Raw genomic sequence first — 5183 nt, forward strand, 5'->3', positions numbered from 1 at the left:
CACACATTCTCTCGTACAAAAAGATAAAAAATTTGCGATCACAATTTAAACGTTAAGTCTTGCTGTTTAAAAATAATTCTAATATTAGTCTTATATCTAACTTAAGTAATATAACATTATTCAGATCCGATTTTATAAAGATTTTTTTAAGTAATTTATTAAAAATGATTTTTGGAAATAATTTTTTTTATGAAAAACTATATTAAGTAAATTATTAAATTAAAATAAAATATTTTTAATAAAGACAAATTATAATAATTATATCTAATAAAATTGTTTTTAAAATTTAAAATAATTTTAATAGATATAAATATAAATTAATTTAAAAATTATTTCTTTAGATACTTCTAAAAATATTTATAACTTTTAAAAATTGTACAGAAAATATAATCCATTTTTATATACAAAACATAAGGTTAAGTATTAATGCAGACATTTCTCTTTAAAAATTTACTTTCTATACCAAATCTAATAGCATTTAAATTCCACATAAATGAGAACAAATATAATAATTTCTGTGTTCCTTCAGTGAACCTCTGAAAGAATTTTTGAATTCCTACAATAGAAAAAAAAATTATTAATAATCAGAAACACGGGTTAATAATCAGAAATACGGGCTTTAGCCACGAAAAAAATGGTGACTAGAGTCAAGAAAAATTGTAACAATGACACATTAAAAACGAATTGATATCTATAGCTAATAAGGGTGATATATTTTTATTTAGCTACGATTTTTTATCTGTTAGCCACACTTTTATAAACCGTAAAAACATGTAAATAACCACAGCTTTCACATCATTGCCCACGCTTCAACCCGTGGCTAAAAAAAATAATGTAATCTATTTTGTATAATTTTACCACACTTTTTTCTAGCTAATATTAGTAGACCAAATTTTTTTGTCACATTTTTTTCATGACTAATGTTGGTGGATTATTTAACTATGCTATTTTCGCGGCTAACCCAAATTATTTTATTCCATTTTTTCATAGCTAGCTTAAATTACCACATTAAAAATCGTGGCTAATTATGAAAGATAGATTTAAAGAAATAAAATAAAATGTCATAATAAAGATGTTGTCGAGCAGAAAATTATATCATGTAAAATAAAAAAAAATTATCTACATTTATATAAGTAATATCCTTAGTAATAAAAATATCAAATTAATATATAATGTTAAAAAACAAATATCTTAAATTAAATAGATTTAAATTATTACAAAATCAAGTATCAAGATGTATCATTATAAGATCTTGAACATTTCATTGGAACACTTGCAACATCATCCAAATAAAACTTTGTTATCTCTTCATTCGTGGAAAAAATTGTCCCAAATTATTATTTAACAATAATAGTTTAATATAGTTAAAATTTAAAAGATGCAGGAATACATACCCAATATTCTTAGCAATGTGTAAAACAATAATTGCTAAAAGTTGAGCAGTATCATCAACCTGAGATTAAAAAAAAAAAAGAAAATATAATTATAGTCCAATAAATTAGCCCATATAAATCAACTGAAAAAAAAAGTGTGTAAAAACCAAGCACAAATTATAGCCTCAAAACACAAACACACTTGATAAGTTGATATTAACTTATAGAATGACTAATGAGACAAAGAGTTTAGAAACTATAGTAAGCAAAGTAAAATCAAGGTATTTGCTGATAATCAATAATATACAAAGGTTCATCTAGAGGGAATAAGTTCTTGAGATGCTGCTACCTTTGAATCATCCAACTTATGCCATGTATCTGGTGCAGAGCGAACAAAGGAAAAGTAATGTCCTGAAGTAGACGAAAACCCAATATGCACAACAACTGCATATAGTTCATATTCCAATGGCACCTATTACGAGGAAAGGGATCGGAGTTGTGCATACTTACACTTGATTGAGTGCTTTTTTTTTTATTTTTTTTTATGAAATCTTTCATTTTGTATGTTTTTTTTCACTTCTACTAAACTATTCATGTCTCTAAGACTTGAAATCACTCACATAACATATCACGGCATCGAATGGAACAAAAGTGAAATTAAAATGATCAATTTAAGCATAAAAATGCATACTTTTACATTTAAGTCCAAATTAGAGAGAAATCACAAAAGTATGCTATTTTGGTGATTAAGCATGAGTTTATATGATGAAATCCGTTCAATTTAAGCAAAAAATTATCATCAACTATGGATTCATCAATTCCTCCACACTTAAATAATAGCAATGTTCTCATGCTAAACACAAACAAAGAGAATGATCAAAGGGTAACAACTTATTGAATGCAACTATCTATATGCATGCAAGTATACTAAATACTATCTATATCTATCTATACTATGATTTCTTATTGTTTTGGTGAAAACAAACAACCAAATTCCAAGCAAGTATATGGAGATATAGGGCTAGAAGCAAAGAAATAATTCAATGCAATCAAAATCTAAAGAATTGATTCAACTCATCAAAATGAAGCAACTTGCAAGAATACATGATAAGAGGTGTGGAAACATAGAATTGAGTGATCGAACCCTTACCAGGTGTGTATACACTCTCAACGCTCAATGTTTAGGGTTTAATAACTCAAGTCTCCTCTAATCATGCTTTCAAGGATTTGCTTTTCATCTAACAATCAACAAATATATGATGCATGAATACAAGTATCATGAGGACTTATTAGGGTTGTAATGGGGTTAAGGTGAAGGTAGAATTAATATGGTTAAGTGGGCTAATAGATTGAATCTTTGATTGGCTCAAGTATCTCACCCAACCTATATCAACCTAATCACTAAAATGCAACCTAACTTTCCATTCTTCTCTTTTTATACACATTCATATATCTTTTTCATCCAAATCCACATATGCATTTTTTGTTTTCATTTTTTTCTTTTTTTTTGGGATAATTTTTGTCCCATATTATTTTTTTCATTTCATTTTTTTCTTTTTTATTTTTTTTCTTTTCCTATAACAAATACATATGGTTAAAGTAAACTGATACATGAATGTGCACCCATTTTTTAAAATTTTCAATGAATATCCAAAATAAAATTTTTCTCTACCAATGCTTCCCAAAATTTCTCCCACACTTAAATGACACACACCTCAACCTAAACTAATCAAAGATACAATTCAAGGTAGTTCTTGGTTTTTTGCTTAAAGTTGGTGATGTGGTAATAATTAGAACAAAAGGGGATTAAAAAGCTCAATATTGGCTCACAAAGGTAGATATACGGGTATGGCCATATAGGTAAGTAAGCTTTAATTCAAAAATGGCCTCAATCATGCTAAATGCATTCAAAACATCAAACATCAGAAATAAGAATCAAGCAAATCTAAGATTACAATCATAGAAGGAGCATAGCACACAAGAACAAAATAGTGATTTAAATGTGTAACCACACAATATGGCTCAACAACTCACAAGGTTGTTTGTTCTATCTCTCTGCTATATTCCACAAAAATTCAGTCAAGCAAGTTTAAAAAAGATTTTCCAAATCAATTCAATAGAACGCCCTAAAAATAAAATTCTTGAAAATTTTTGTTGTTTTTCACCAAAATTATTTCCTATATGTATGTATGTTGTGATGGATGCAATTTCATCAAAAAATTTTCTAGTTCTATTCCAAATTTGCAATATCCAAAAACCAATATGAAAAATTAGGACAAAATTGAACTAGACACTATGCTATTCACATTATCCAATCACAGCTTCTATCTATAAAATATATACCATGCAAAAATATAAATGCAATATATATATATATACTAAAGTAAATGTGCAATAGTAAAAAATACTAACAAATATCTACCAGAAACATAATAAAAAAAAATCAAAAATAAAGTGTAAAATATTCGAAAAAGATGATTTACGCCCCAAAAATGGTGAATTCTCCCCTGTACTTAAGCGAACAAAGGAAAAGTAATGTCCTGAAGTAGATGAAAACCCAATATGCACAACAACTGCATACAGTTCATATTTCAATGGCACCTATTAGCAGGCAGGAAAAGGAGTCAGAACAAGGAATCAACAGTGGAAACAATAATATAGTAAAATGGCGCAGAAAAAATATATAATAGAATGTAGGTGGGGAAACAACAAAACTTACATTATTGTTTTGATGAGAAATGGTGTAAGGCTGTAAGTCCAACAAAAATATTCACGTAAAGTATAGACCGTGTACGAAATTAGAAAGAAAAGAAATGGAGAATAAAATAAAGAAACAAACTGATGATGACGATATATTCATATTGGAAAGGACGAATTCCGAGAAAGAAAAGAAGACAAATTCCGCAGAGTGTTAGTAACACTGACACAGAATAATATGTAATGATTCAATTATTCTTATCCTAAAAGGACTTGATATATAACTTGATCACTTAATTAACTGATTTTGAAATATATGTAAGAAGAAAGAGAGGAAAAGAAAAGAAGCATGGATAGATGTTAATGAATCAATGATGAAGAAGGTACGGTGTATAGTTTATACCTTGAAACTTCTTCCCAGAGTGGACCCTTGAGACTTGAATCTCGAAAACACAGAATCCATATCCGACCTTATCTTTCTTGCCGGGGCCACCGGTTTCCACCACCCTCCGCCGCCTCCCCAGTGGAGGTTTCCAATAGCTATAGAGAGCTACAGAAGAAGATGATAGCTTTTTAATGCGGCCTCCACATATATAGACGATACGCGTAGCAGTGTAGCAATATAATGATAGGAACGTGTAGTGCATTTTACTAGAGGGAAACAAATTATGTAACAATGGGCCCCACTTATAATCATTATTAGGATTGAAGAAAAGATAATTAAGTGTATAATGTTTTTGTTGTCTTGGGCCTTGATTTTAAATTGTTAACAATTGTAAATAAAAATAAGTAACCAACAGAAGAAATTGAGAAAACAGAGGATTAGCTTTGGGTTCTGTTATGTGTGTCATAGGTAAGTGCTGGAAAAAGGAAAAGGAAAGCTAAGGGATAAATTATAACATGGATCGTTCAAAGAGAAAATAATAATGATAATAACAATACTAATATTTTTAAAAATTTAGAAGACATGTATTAGTGGGAACAGCCTGCAGATAGCGACGATGGAGATAATAAGATGGCCCATACCCCATTTTTAGGTCAGCTTTGCTTATTGGGCTTTCTTTTGCATTTACCTTCACAAGTTAATATGAATATGATGGATGAATCACTTGT

At 28.8% G+C, this 5183-nt stretch overlaps 1 long non-coding RNA gene across 2 annotated transcripts; it reads right to left on the bottom strand.

Moving 5' to 3' along the window:
- Positions 1-373: 373 nt before the first annotated feature.
- On the bottom strand, positions 374-4610 carry LOC130976818 (uncharacterized). Of its 2 annotated transcripts, XR_009084775.1 has the most exons (4): positions 4474-4610; positions 1723-4122; positions 1395-1453; positions 374-556 (listed from the first exon to the last, which is right to left on the bottom strand). It is a non-coding gene; the product is annotated as an uncharacterized LOC130976818 (long non-coding RNA). The 2 variants fall into 2 exon arrangements; XR_009084774.1 differs by having other exon boundaries at positions 1723-4594.
- Between the last annotated feature and the right edge of the window lie 573 nt (positions 4611-5183).

Source organism: Arachis stenosperma, chromosome 4 (assembly GCF_014773155.1).
Source record: "Arachis stenosperma cultivar V10309 chromosome 4, arast.V10309.gnm1.PFL2, whole genome shotgun sequence".
Classification (NCBI taxonomy): Eukaryota; Viridiplantae; Streptophyta; class Magnoliopsida; order Fabales; family Fabaceae; genus Arachis; species Arachis stenosperma.